Source organism: Myotis lucifugus, unplaced genomic scaffold, assembly GCF_000147115.1.
Source record: "Myotis lucifugus unplaced genomic scaffold, Myoluc2.0 scaffold_175, whole genome shotgun sequence".
Classification (NCBI taxonomy): Eukaryota; Metazoa; Chordata; class Mammalia; order Chiroptera; family Vespertilionidae; genus Myotis; species Myotis lucifugus.
In genome coordinates, this window is record NW_005871223.1 from 649,215 (window position 1) to 664,206 (window position 14,992).

The window sequence follows — 14,992 nt, forward strand, 5'->3', positions numbered from 1 at the left end:
CTATTTAAATAACACCTTAGTCTTCTCCTCCATCTGCCTCCTTCTTTTCCTTTGTTCCCCCCCTCTTCCTCCTGAAATTCTTAACCCCCAATCCTTTTTTTTTCCTTTTTTAAATATTTCCTAGAAAAAAACTGGGTGCCTTTTTTACATGGGGGGGGCGAAAAAGGGGCCCCGGGGGGCTGCTTTCCCCCTGCCCCCCAGCCATGATAGGAGAATCGGGCGCCTTTGCCACACTGGCCAGTGATAGCAGGAAGTAGGGGTGGAGCCAGCGATGGGAGCTGGGCAGGGGCGGCTGCAGCTGTGGGTCGCCGCTGCCCGGGCCTAACGCCTCGGCCAGAGGCATTAGGCCTGGGCAGGGGCGGTGCCAGCGATCACGGGGCGGCTGCAGCTGGGGGGGTCCCCTGCCCAGGCCTAACGCCTGGGCCAGAGGCATTAGGCCTGGGCAGGGGCAGTGCCAGCGATCATGGGGAGCAGGGGCAGAGTCGCCGATGGTGGGAGCTTGGGGTCCCCTGCCCAGGCCTAATGCCTTGGCCACAGGCGTTAGGCCTGGGAAGGGGTGGAGCAGGAGATCCCTTGGAGAGCTGTGGGTCCCCTGCCCAGGCCTAATGCCTGGGTGAGAGGCATTCGGGTGGAGCGGTCAATCGCAGGGAGCAGGGGCCGAGTTGGCGATGGTGGGGAGCTGGGGGTCCCTTGCCCAGGCCTAATGCCTTGGCCAGAGGTGTTAGGCCTGAGCATGGGCAGAGCCAGCGATCGTGAGCAGGGGCGGCGTGGGCGATCGTAGGGAGCTGGGGGTCCCCTGCCCACCCTGATCCGGGACACCCTTCAGGGCAAACCAGCTGGCTCCCACCCGTGCACCAGGCTTCTATCCTATATAATAAAAGGGTAATGTGCACATGCAATTTTTTTTTCAAATATATTTTATTGATTTTTTACAGAGAGGAAGGGAGAGGGATAGAGAGTTAGAAACATCGATCAGGTGCCTCCTGCACACCCCCTACTGGGGATGTGTACGCAACCAGAGTACATGTCCTTGACGGGAATCAAACCTGGGACCCTTCAGTCCGCAGGCCGACGCTCTATCCACTGAGCCAAACCCGTTAGGGCGGTAATGTGCAAATTGACCCTAACAGCAGAACGACTGGGAATGACTGGTCACTATGACACACACTGACCACCAGGGGGCAGATGCTCAATGCAGGAGCTGCCCCCTGGTAGTCAGTGCACTCCCACAGGGGGAGCTCTGCTCAGCCACAAGCCAGGCTGACGGCATCACAGCGGCGATGGTGGGAGCCTCTCCTGCCTCCTCAGCAGCTCTGTGGATGTTCAACTGCAGCTTCGGCCCGCTGGCAAGTGGACGTCCCCCAAGGGATGTCTGATTGCCAGCTTAGGCACAATCCCCCGGGGAGCAGGCCTAAGCCAGCAGGTGGACATCCCTCGAGGGGTCCCAGACTGCGAGAGGGCACAGGCTGGGCTGAGGGACCCCCGAGTGCACAAATTTTTGTGCACCGGGCCTCTAGTATATATATATTAAGAGAGAGAATATTTACAGTCATTTGCCACATAATGATATTTCTGTCAATGACAGATTGCATATATGACGATGGTCCCATAAGATTATAATGGAGCTGAAAAATTCTTATTGCCTACTGATGCTGTAGCCATCATAATGTTGTAATACAGTGTGTTGCTCATGTGTTTGTGGTGATGCTGGCATAAACAGACCTACTGTGCTACCTGTCATATAAAAGTATCGCACAAAAGTATAGAATATAATACTTGATAATGATAATAAAATGACTGTATTACTGGTTTGTGTATTTGCTGTACTTTTGATTGTCATTTTAGAGTGTACTCTTTCTACTTATAAAAAAAAAGTTTGGTATAAAACAGTATGCTGTATTAAGCCAGCAGCAGCCAGCCTCATACACCTCGTGTTTACTATGTTTGATTGCATCATTTTCTCATGTGCTCAACTTAATCTCATGTTGTTTTGTATGGTAACATATACTGTACAGGCTTGTAGCCTAGGTGTGTAGTAAGTTAGACTATCTAGGTTTGTGTAGTGCACAAAATTGCCTATTGATGCATTTCTCAGAATGTACCCTAGTTGTTAAGTGGTGTATGGCTGTATTTTAAGGAATTGGCTCACATGAGTATGGGGGCTGGCAAATCTGAAATGTGCAGGGCAGGCCAGCAGGTTGGGGATTCAGGGAAGTGCTGATGTTGCAGCTTGAATCTGAAGGCAGCCTGGAGGCAGAATTCTTTCTTCCTTGGGGTCCTGTATTTTCTCTTAAGGTCTTTAACTGATTGAATAAGGCCCACCCATGTTATAGAAGATAATCTGCTTTACTAAGTCTATGGATTTAAACGTTATTCATATTTTAAAAAAAGTCTTCATCTAAATTGGAGTTTGACCCTAAGACATAGCCTAGCCAAGCTGACACATAAAATTAACCATCACACAGACAGTTGTTATCATATGCTTCCTAGTAATAGATTGTTTCATTATTGAACTTATCTATAAACATCAGATTTTCAGGGGTTTTTTTCACCTTCTTATTTTGTGGAGAAATAAAAAGCTTGTGTTCTTTTTACAATGGAAAGTGCCTGTGGTATGTCCAAGTCGTGCTAGGTACCAGGAATGCAGAGGTAAGTTTTAAGACATGGTACCTACCTTCAATGAATACCTTAGTTAACTGATTATAAATACCTTTGGTTTTCATAGTAGTCTTTGGGAATTTCATATATGGAAAGAAGAGAGAACAAAAAGAACCACCACAAATCTTTCACTGTGTTACCTCCACGTGAACTTGATGTGAATCTTTTCCAGGTTACTTCTGTTTTGGAATATGTGTGGGTCATCACTCTGCTTCTCGAAGATAAGGTTCATGCCAACTAGGGTATCCGGATGCTGTGAGTGAGGCACACAGACCCAGTATAATTTCTAACTCGAGCCTAAGTGGAAATGCTTCAGTCCTTCCGGAGAGCATACTGATGATAAAAGACTACATAGTTCTCTGCTCACTGACGTAGGACAGAGTGATACTGGGTTCTTCTGGGGTGGACACCTTGAAATCTTTTTTTTTTTTGGAATAAAGACTTTCTTAGATAAAAGGCTTCAAGAGTGCTAAGATTTGTAATATGTAGACGTGAGCTATCTGGAAGGAAAGTAGGGCTACCTGAGATTCAAGGTGTGCTTTTGGATTGCTAACCTGCTTGCGCTAAATGTTGAGTAAAGACTATATTGTTCCCAAGTGAGTTTTACCTAGTCCACCCAAACCGCTTTAGTTTTATGGTTAGCCTGACTACGACGTATCTTTCTAGTTCATGAAATGACCAACTTCAGAATTCCTATGCCTCATTCACACACAGACTTAAGTTACAGGACTCTTAAAGAGAAAAATCATGAGTGTCTGAATGTTTTTGAATAAAATTATATTATCGGATTCTCTCTCAAGCACAGTTATCTCCAATGTGGGTGCCTGAGGTGGGCCATTGGGTGCAAGAGGAAGTGATTAGAATTTCTATTTAGATTACATTTTAAAACAACCAGTTCTGTTTTGTCTAGGTTTTATAATAAACATAATTGTTATGCTGATATTAGTATAGAAACAAATAAATATGTGTTGAGTGAGAGTGTTTGCTAAAAAAATACTGAGCTGAAAAGGTATGTAAGAAATGTTTGGTGATCTCTGCTGTAAGCATCCTCAAGTGAGGGACTTCGCCCAGAATTTGAGAAGTGCGTCCCACTAGAGGGCGATGTGTGCTCAGGGCAGAGAGTCCTGGATACTCTAGTCATAAACACACTTCATTGGAAGGAATGTTAGTGTTGCCCATTTAGGAGTAATTATATTGCATGTTGACTCAACACCAGAAAGATCTGATCTGAGTGAGTGGTTGCTTTGTGATTACTATGCTGTTTAATGAATAAGACAAAAAACTACATTTTAACCTGTAAGTCAAACTGGTCATCTTTTCTTAATAATTGGTCAGAAAGAATAACTGGATGGAGCCTTCTGAAACATTTAACATGAAATTATTTTTTACAATATGACTTTAACATCTACTTGTGTGCATGTGTGTGTGTTTGTGAACATATGTATGTGTATTAGTATGTATGTGAATGGCAATGTTGCATCTCTGGCTACTCACCACAGGGTTTGCTGTTTTCTTGACTTCTGAGTCACATTATATGTTTCTGGAATCCATGTATGAACCATGCAGCTGTATTGACTGCTCAGCCCTGTGACCTCGAACAAGTTACTGGTGGGCTGTGCGCCTTAGTGCTCTTACTTGTTAATCAGCATAGAGCACTTGACCCACTTGTCTCTAAGGAGACAGAGTACTTTCAGAATTATTAAGCACTATGTAAATGTGTTTTAAATTGTTATTATTAGTAATAATCATTATTAGGATTATATTAGAAGAACCAATATAGTGTTATGTTGGAAGTTATAATTCTCTGATAAGGAGGGGTTGTATAAAGTGGTGTAGTTGGTATTCAGATACACATCTCACTTCTTCAAAACGAACTTCCCCTTTTTGATTTTATAATTTGTTAGGGCTTAGACAACGTGATAGATAATAGGATATGCGGCAGCCTCTGCAGTTGCAGTGAGTCTGAGGTTTGCTTTTGCTGAAGTCATGTGTGGGGTCATGAACTGCAGTCTCCTCACATCTGTTTGGGAAACTTGAACTTCATTCTCCTCGATTCCCTTTTCTCTGGAACTGCTAAGGGGAAATGCTATTCTCTCTATTCTCGTGTGGGATGGGGAGAACAGCTGTCCAGATGTGATGAGGGGTAGAGGGCCAGGTTTGTTGTGTGATGTCTTGGAGTTTGGTGAAAGCCCATTGAAAACAGTGATGTACGAGATGGGATTCGAGGCCTTGGCCCTGCCCTGTGGTTGGAGTGTGGTCACAGGGAGTAGCAGCTGACGTTGTGCCAGGCCTGTGCTTGGGGTGTGCTAGGCCTATAACATGCTTTCACTCAACTCACATAAAATGCATTGTTCCTTTACCCTCCCTCCTTCTCCACTCTCTCCCCAATCCTCAGCTACTGCTTCTGTATCAGGGTTTGGGTACTAGTGTAAGAGCTTGAAAGTGCAAATCTCAAAACACCCTCAGTGTTAGTTTTTCTAGATCTGTGCCACTTGATTTTCCATTCAGTGGAGAATAAGGTGTGAAAATGGCAATTCCTAGGGCAGGGTTGGGCCACACAGGGGCCAGACCGGTGCAGTGCACTGGTGGTGGGCTGCTGTGCACAGGATGGGCTGAGGTGACCGGGAAATGGGCATGCCTTTTAGGAAAGGGGTGGCCTCTCAGATTCTACTTGGGGTGGCGGACCCACTGTTGCTGATCATCATCATTTCAAGAGAACTGGGATATCAAGATGTGTATGTAACCTTTCTAAGTCTTATAGCACTCTCCAGGCCAGTCCGCAGGTCTGCTGGTCGTGTTTGCTCGGATGCCTGTCACTTTCCAACTCCTGGTACGTGTTTCATACAACATTTACTCACTCATTTGCCTACTTAGTGTTTTAGAACCATTCCTACTCTTGGTGGTAGAGACAGAGAAGCTGGCATCCCTGTGAGGGAGTTACTGTGTGGGGTGAGGACCTCCGCTTCCTGATGCTGACGGAGCCCATCACTTGTGAACTCACCTGAGCAGTAGGATGAGGGGTGTCCCCTCAACCCTCCAGAGCCATGCACCACTTCTTCCCTCTTGGCTTCTCTCCTTGTTTTTGTGGGTATGAGGGGCTAAGAAGCTACCTCTTTCTCACTTCTCTCTCTGGTGCCTGGGAAGCAGGCTTTCTCTTCCTGCCGGAAGGCTGGACCAGCTGCTCTGGGCAGAGCTGCTCAGACAGCAGCAGCTTGCATTTCCCCTTTCCCTGCGGGTCCACAACCCCGGCACGCCCAGACTCTGGAAACCTCTGGATTTGCTGTTTGTGTTGTTTGGTGCTTGGAGTATTCACAAAGCATTCTCTGAACAGCTGAGAGGCGCTCATGCTGATGATCTGTGTAGTGGCCTGAGGTCCAGAGCACGTGCCTGACTCCCCATGGTTCAGGCCCCCGGTCAGGCCAGGTCTCTGCAGTGAGGCTGATGCACCACATGAAGCCTCGCATCTATGATGGCCGGGCTTGTCCTGTGTGTATTCCTGCGAGCCTGTAGTTCCTAGGCCAGGGTCTGTTCCTTCTGCTCACCAGAATTTCATCAGCCGCTAGCACCATGCCTGGGGCCCTCAAGTCCTGAGGAGGTACTTAGGAAATTTGGTTTTAGGGCTGCTAAACATGCTGCTGGGATAATGAACTGGAAGGGAGACCCCTGTATTAGTTTTGGCTTGGTATCAAGTTAACCAGTGGTGCCTGTTCAGATGTGTAGGAGAGTGGCAGGTGGATGGGGGAATGTGGCTGACAAGGGAGTGCTCAGCTGTAAAATCAGCAGGTTAGTGTGTTCCTTTGGGGGCATTAGGGACAGTTCACTTACTCATGATGAGTGTCAGTTTCTTCATTTGTAAAAGGGTGGATAAAACACATCGATATTTATAGGGCTTAGGCGGAAACCCTAGCTGCTATTATTATGGATAATGTATTTTGGGAGACAGAAACTTTGGAGAGATGGAAGGAATATGATCCCTTGGGACTACTGTAGACACACTCATACACACTCACACACAATTATCCATCACCCAACTATCCCTCACACTGTCCACTAGTCCATAAAGCACAGCCAGGATTTGCCAGGCTTTTTACATTCTTGGATTTTCACAAATGCTTTTACCCTCGGGGGGAAGACGGAGGGTGGGGTCAGCCCACCCATGGGGAGGTGGCCACAATCCGATATTCTAAATGAGATCATGCTCATCTCAAAACATCCTCATACTTAGGATGTTTTTAAAGCCAAGACTCAAGAAAGTCAAGCACAAGTGAAGCAAACAAGGAACACACAGGCCTGACCCCCATTGAGAGGCCCTGCGCTGAGCGACCGCAGCTGCTGCTGGTGCTGCCAGGGGCCTGCTGGAATCCACTGTGCCTTCGATGCTGCAGGTTTTCCTACTGGTCACCCAAAAAAAGTGTTGCAACAGCTACCATCTACTTTTTAAAAAAATAAACCTATTAGTAAAAGGGCAGTTATGTTAACATAGTGGGAAAAATTGTGTGCCTGGACACTTAGGCTTTGCTGGCATTGAGAGGGTCAGCAACACCACCATTTAGGTGGAGTGGGCCTCTGTTTTTGAGCATGTATGCAAGGTCATAAGCACTAGGCCCTGTTTTAAGTGTGTTATATCATCTTGTTTAATTTTTCCCTGGCCCGTGAGATGCATGTCTTAAAAAATTTTTGTTCCCCAACTTTACAGATGAGGAAAGCAAGGTTGAGCGAGGATGAGTACATTGCCTAAGCTCATACGCAGCTCATTGGTGGGAGAACAGGAATTGGGATCATAATGGTTGCAGAGTGGCACTCTGAAATAGTACATTCTATTCTTTGAACCTCTTTAAAAAATCATTTTATTTTAATTGTCTAAAGCTGAGCAAACAAGTATCAGATGTAAATTTAGAAAAAGGAGGGAAAAACCTTAATAATAGTCCTAAACAGTTCCCACATGTTAATATTGGCACTTTTTTTTCCCTTCATGCATAATCTGTAACTAATTTTTAAAAGTTTGTTTGAGATTTTTAACATAGTAAATAATACTTTAGAAGACAGTCTAAATCCTCAAGTTGAGCAGTCTGGCCTTTGTAGTAGAACACAGACGAGGCCACCTTAGACCTAGATTAGAAGCCTGGCTGTGTCGCCAGGTAGGTGGGCAGCCTCGGACCAGTTATTTCCTCCCTCAGTATCATTCTCTTTGTCCAGAGGCCTTCCCAATAAAATCCACGTCATCTGGCAGCCTATGATAAACAGTAGATGCTGAGTGTTATGTTCTGGGCTGGGCAGCCTAGCACCATCGTTTAGAAATTGATAGTCCCCTTGTTCTCATCTGTATGTTTTCTTTATTATTTATAAAAAGCAGGCAGTATAGTTTATTAGACCATACAGTGATGGCTTTTGGGATTTAAGTCTAATGTTTTAATTATTTTCAGAATTAGCCCTTTTCAATGACTTCCAGAGATTACTTTGTGATTATAATTTATCTCGTGTATGACTTTGGTTATCATGCAGTTATATATTTCTCAAAACTATTTTCTTCATTTGTATTATTTAAATGTTGATTTAATGGAGGGATGCACATTTATTTTTTGGCACATTGCAAATTAATGACAATTAGTTGATATAAATGCTTAGAGGAAGGTTTTTACTTTTGTTTTCTTACCTACCTCTCTTCTTCTCAGAATTCAGAACTGTACTATTTTTAACTGCTGCTTTGGAATAAAAAGGAAGTATTTTTTGCTTCCATGATGTATGTTTTGTTTCAAGACCTAAAGGCTATCAACATTGATTCTGAGGATGTGAGACTAGGAGAACATGCCCTTTTCCTCATCAGAAATCAGCCATTCCAAGTATCTTTTTGGAAGGTATATATGACAGAAAACATTTGTGTATATATATAAAGATTTTTTAATAATGAGTGCCATTTATATTTAAATTATAAATCTTATGAGCTTATGGTTAACAATCTTAGGCTAATTACTTTATAAGGTGATTCTGCTAGAAAGCTATTTGTGACCATGTCCAACAGGCTTATGTTCTATTAGCAGCTCAGACCTGTTCCCTTTTATGGCATTGTTTTATAATGTAGGTAGTGTATTTAAATTCCATATTTTTTTTTATTATTTTTATTTTTCGCTAAAAGTATTACAAAGGGTATTACATAAGTGTCCTTTTTACCCCCCCCACCCTTGACAAGCCCCTGCCCTCCCTTACCCCCCAGTGTCTTATGTCCATTAGTTATGGTTATATGGATGCATACAAGTCCTTCGGTTGATCTCTTATTCCCCTCCCTCCTGTCCCCCAACCCTCCCTGGCCTTCCCACTGCAGTCCGACAATCGGTTTGAGGCAGCTCTGCCACTGTATTTATTATTGTTCAAAAGTTTGTAATGGTCTTAATTATCCATGAAAGAGTGAGATCATGTGGTATTTTTCCTTCATTGACTGGCTTGTTTCACTTAGCATAATGCTCTCCAGTTCCATCCATGCTGTTGCAAATGGTAAGAGTTCCTTCTTTTTTAACAGCAGCATAGTATTCCATCGTGTAGATGTACCACAGTTTTCTAATCCATTCATCTACTGATGGGCACTTAGGCTGTTTCCAGATCTTAGCTATGGTGAATTGTGCTGCTATGAACATCTGGGTGCATATATCCTTTCTGATTGGTGTTTCTGGTTTCTTGGGATATATTCCTAGAAGTGGGATCACAGGGTCAAATGGGAGTTCCATTTCCAATTTTTTGAGGAACCTCCATACTGCCTTCCATAGTGGCTGCACCAGTCTGCATTCCCACCAGCAGTGCACAAGTGTTCCTTTTTCTCCACATCCTCTCCAGCACTTGTCGTTTGTTGATTTGTTGATGATGGCCATTCTGACAGGTGTGAGATGGTACCTCATTGTTGTTTTGATTTGCATCTCTCGGATGATTAGTGACTTTGAGCATGTTTTCATATGTCTCTTGGCTTTCTGAATGTCCTCTTTTGAAAGGTGTCTATTTAGATCCTTTGCCCATTTTTTGATTGGATTGTTTATCTTCTTTTTGTTAAGTTGTATGAGTTCCCTATAAATTTTGGAGATTAAGCCCTTATCAGATATGACGTTGGCAAATATGTTTTCCCACAAGGTGGGTTTTCTTGTTGTTTTGTTGATGGTTTCTTTTGCTGTGCAGAAGCTTTTTATTTTGATGTAGTCCCATTTGTTCATTTTCTCTTTAGTTTCAACTGCCCTAGGAGCTGTATCAGTGAAGAAATTGTTTTGGCATATGTCTGAGATTTTGTTGCCTTTGTATTCTTCTAGAATTTTTATGGTTTCCTGTCGTACATTTAAGTCCTTTATCCATTTTGAGTTTATTCTTGTGTATGGTGTAAGTTGGTGGTCTAGTTTCATTTTCTTGCATATATCTGTCCAGTTTTCCCAACACCATTTATTGAAGAGACTATCTTGGCTCCATTGTATGTTCATGCCTCCTTTGTCAAAAATTAATTGAGCATATTGGTTCGGGCTAATTTCTGGACTCTCTATTCTATTCCACTGATCTATATGTCTGTTCTTGTGCCAGTACCAGGCAGTTTTGAGAACAGTGGCTTTGTAATACAGCTTGATATCTGGCATTGAGATCCCACCTACTTTGTTCTTTCTCAGGATCGTTGCAGCTATTCGGGGTCTTTTTTTATTCCAGATGAATTTTTGGAGAGTTTGTTCTAGATCTTTGAAGAAGGCCATTGGTATTTTAATGGGAAGTGCGTTGAATGTATAGATTGCTTTGGGTAGTATGGACATTTTAATGATGTTGATTCTACCAATCCAAGAACATGGTATGTTCTTCCATCTGTTTATGTCTTCCTCTATCTCTTTTTTCAACGTCCTGTAGTTTTCTAAGTAGAGGTCATTAACCTCTTTAGTTAAGTTTATTCCTAGGTATCTTAATTTTTTTGGTGCGATGGTAAATGGGATTGTTTTTCTAATCTCTCTTTCTGCAAGTTCACTATTGGTGTATAGAAATGCCTCAGATTTCTTGGGGTTAATTTTGTATCCTGCTACATTGCCAAATTCATGTATTAAGTCTAGTAGCTTTTTGATGGAGTCTCTAGGGTTTTGTATGTATAATATCATGTCATCTGCAAATAAGGACAGTTTTACTTCCTCTTTTCCAATTTGGATGCCTTTTATTTCTTCTTCTTGCCTAATTGCAATGGCTAATACTTCCAGTACTATGTTGAACAGGAGTGGTGAGAGTGGGCATCCCTGTCTTGTTCCTGTTCTTAGGGGAAATGGTGTTAGTTTTTGTCCATTGAGTATGATGTTGGCTGTGGGCCTGTCATATATGGCTTTTATTATGTTGAGGTATGATCCTTCTATTCCCACCTTTCTGAGAGTTTTTATCAAAAATGGGTGTTGGATTTTGTCGAATGCTTTTTCTGCATCAATTGATATGACCATGTGGTTTTTTTCTTTCAATTTGTTTATGTGATGTATCACATTTATTGATTTACGGATGTTGTACCATCCTTGCATCTCTGGGATAAATCCTACTTGGTCATGGTGTATGATCCTTCTGATGTACTGCTGGATCCGATTTGCTAAGATTTTGTTGAGGATTTTGGCATCTATGTTCATGAGGGATATTGGCCTGTAATTCTCTTTCATTGTGATGTCTTTACCTGGTTTTGGTATTAGGGTGATGCTGGCTTCATAGAATGAGCTTGGAAGTGTTCCTTCCTCTTGAATTTTTTGTAGTAGTCTGAGGAGGGTAGGTTTTAATTCTTCCTTGAATGTTTGGTAAAACTCCCCTGTGAAGCCGTCTGGCCCTGGGCTTTTGTTTGCTGGAAGCTTTCTGATGACTGCTTCAATTTCTTCCATAGTTATTGGCCTATTGAGGTTTTTAGATTCTTCCTGATTGAGTTTTGGAATGTTGTATTTTTCTAGGAATTTGTCCATTTCCTCCAGGTTGTCTAGTTTGTTGGAGTAGAGTTGCCCATAGTATTGTTTAACAATCATTTGTATTTCTGTGGGGTCTGTTGTTATTTCGCCTCTATCATTTCTGATTTGGTTTATTTGGGACCTCTCTCTTTGCTTCTTGGTGAGCCTGGCTAGGGGTTTGTCAGTCTTGTTTATCCTTTCAAAGAACCAGCTCTTGATTTCATTGACTTTCTGTATTGTTTTTTTTTGGTCTCTATTTCATTGATTTCTGCTCTAATCTTTATTATCTCCTTCCTTCTGCTCACTCTGGGGTTTTCTTGTTGCTCTCTTTCTAATTCTTTGAGTTGTAGAGTTAGATGATTAACTACCATTTTTTTCTTGTTTTTTGAGATAGGCCTGTAGAGCTATAAACTTTCCTCTCAGAACTGCTTTCATTGTGTCCCAGAGGTTTTGGATTGTTGTGTTTTCATTGTCATTAGTGTCCAGGATGTTTTTAATTTCTTCTTTGATGTCATCGGTAACCCAATCAATATTTAATAACATGCTATTCAGCTTCCAAGTGTTTGAGTATTTTGGGTTGTTTTTATTGTAGTTTATTTCTAACATTATGCCATCGTGGTCTGCGAAGAAGCTTTTTATGATTTCAATCTTCTTGAATTTGTGGAAACTTTGCTTGTGACCCAATATGTGGTCTATTTTTGAATATGTCCCATGAGCACCTGAGAGGAATGTATATTCCGCAGCTGTGGGGTGAAGTGTTCTGAAGATGTCAATTAAGTCCATCTGATCTAGTGAGTCATTTAGGATTGCTGTTTCTTTGCTGAGTTTTTGTCTAGCGGATTTATCCAGTGATGTCAGTGGTGTATTAAAGTCCCCTACTATGATTGTATTGTTGTCGATCTCTCCCCTGATATCTTCCAGAAGTTTTCTTATGTATGTGGGTGCTCCTGCATTGGGTGCATATATGTTTACCAGGGTTATATCTTCTTGTTGTATTGATCCCTTTAGTATTATGAAGTGGCCTTCCTTATCTCTGGTTATGGCCTTCACTTTGAGATGTATTTTGTCAGATATAAGTATTGCTACCCCAGCTTTCTTTTCCTTTCCATTTGCGTGAAAGATATTTTTCCATCCCTTCACTTTCAGTCTGTGTGAATCCCTTCTAATGAGGTGGGTCTCTTGTAGACAGCAGATGTATGGGTCATGTTTTTTTATCCATTCAGCCACTTGATGTCTTTTGGTTGGAGCATTTAGTCCATTTACATTTAAAGTTATTATTGAAAGGTACTTGTTTGTAGCCATTTCTTTTTTTGTGTGTGTGTGGCTGTTTTCTTTCTGAGCTTGCTATTTCTTCTTTTTACACCAGTCCCTTTAGCATTTCTTGCATGGCTGGCTTGGTGGTGATAAACTCCCTTAGCCCTTTTTTGTCTGTGAAGCTTCTTATTTCCCCTTCAATTTTGAATGATAGCCTTGCTGGATAGAGTATTCTTGGATTCAGTCCTTTGCTTTGCATCACTTTGTAGATTTCCGTCCATTCTTTTCTGGCCTGATGTGTTTCTGTTGAGAAATCATTTGATAATCTAATGGGAGATCCCTTGTATGTTACTTTCCGTCTCTCTCTTGCAGCCTGTAAGATTCTCTCTTTATCCTGAACATTTGCCATGGTAATTATGATGTGTCTTGGTGTGGGTCTTTTCGGGTTCACCTTGTTTGGGACTCTCTGGGCTTGTGTGACTTTTTTCTTCCCCACCTCAGGGAAGTTTTCTGATATTATTTCTTCGAATAGGTTTTCTAATCCGTGTTCATCTTTCTGTTGTTCTGGCACCCCTATCATTCGTATGTTGTTTCGTTTCATGTTGTCCCAAAGCTCCCTTAGGCTCTCCTCCTGTCTTTTAATTTTTTTCTCCATTTGCCGTACAGTTTGAGTGTGTTTTGCTTCCTTGTCTTCTAATTCACTAATTTGGTCCTCCGCTTCTCCCAGTCTACTGTTGATACTTTCAATGGAGTTTTTTATTGAGGCTATGTCGCTCTTCATTTCTTCTTGGGACTTACTTAAGTTGTTGATTTTTTCATCTGTTTCTTCTAGCTTCTTGCATAAGTAGTTGAGTTTTTCATCTGTTTCTTCTTGCTTCTTGAACATCCGGTGCATGTACTCTAGGAACCTTATTCTGAATTCTTTTTCTGTCATGTTGCATATCTCTGTCTCACTTAGCTGCTTTTCTGGCGAGTCCTCCTTTTCTTTCCTTTGGGGGTTTCTTTGTCTACCCATGTTTGATCTCACTGACATGACTAGTTGTTGAGTCGTTCAGTGGCTGGACCCTGGGTGGCAGTGGCTGCTCCCTGGGTGGCAGTGGCTCCTCGGGCTGTGGTTGCTCCTTGGGCGGTTGTGGTAGCAGCGGCTCCTCTGTTGATAGCAGGGCCTCTGGTGGGTGTTGTTCACAGCTGTGGTGGCTCTTCTGGCTGGTGGAGGGAGGCTTCACACACAGCAACTGTTCCCCAGGCAGAGCGTGTGGTGATCAGGAGGCCGCTGTTGCTTGAATCTGCTGGGTTGCCGCGAGCATCCTCCTCCGCTGCCGCAGCCGCCCGGGAAGCAGCTCCCACACCCGGCGGGCGGCCGCACTCAGGCGCGCTCTCCAGCCCGGGGAAGCCCGGGCGAGCGTGGAGCGGAGTCCCTAAATTCCATATTTTAAAATAGTAAACAGTTTCACCAAGTATCTCTAATTTCTAAAGGAAGTTTGCCTCAGATGTAATTGCCTTTGTTTTTTTAAATAATACAAGACCTGTGGTTAGTGTATAGATACCATTAGGTTATTGAGTAAGAGTTGAATTATACTTAATCTATCAGGTTTGTGCCACCTTCCCCCAGGAATGAAAAATGTGACAAATCTCCCTTATGATAAGGCTTTCTTCACATTTGCAATATATTTATTATAGATGTAGCACCCCCATGATGATTATTTGCAACAGAATGAATAATTTCAGTATTTACCATTATGGTATGTCCCAAGATCATGAGGCCAATGAACAATGCTGTTACTTAATGGACCTTAAATGATTTTTCAATTTTGTGTTCATTCATCCCCTCTTGTTCCCATTATAGAAGTTATTTCTGCTTGTGATTGTTATACACATAGTATATGTCTACATTCTGTATATCAAGAAGTCCCTTTCAGCCCTGGCCAATTTTGCTCAGTGGTTTAGAGTGTCGATCCATGGACCAAAGGGTCATGGGATCAATTCCCAGTCAAGGACATGTACGTGGGTTGCAAGTTCAATCCCTGGCCCCAGTTGGGGCTCATACAGGGGTCATCCAATCGATGTGTCTCTCTCACATTGATATTTCTCTCTCCCTCCCTCCTCTCCTCCCTCCCTTCCTTCTTCTTTCCCTCCCTCCTTCCCTCAGTTTTCCTTCCACCCTCTCTAGA

General features: G+C 42.8%; 1 protein-coding gene across 1 annotated transcript in view; it reads left to right on the forward strand.

Moving 5' to 3' along the window:
- Positions 1–14,992, forward strand: part of LOC111827495 (mediator of RNA polymerase II transcription subunit 12-like protein) — a 43,259-nt gene that overhangs the window by 5,940 nt on the left and 22,327 nt on the right. The gene's annotated exons all lie outside the window — the stretch shown is intronic.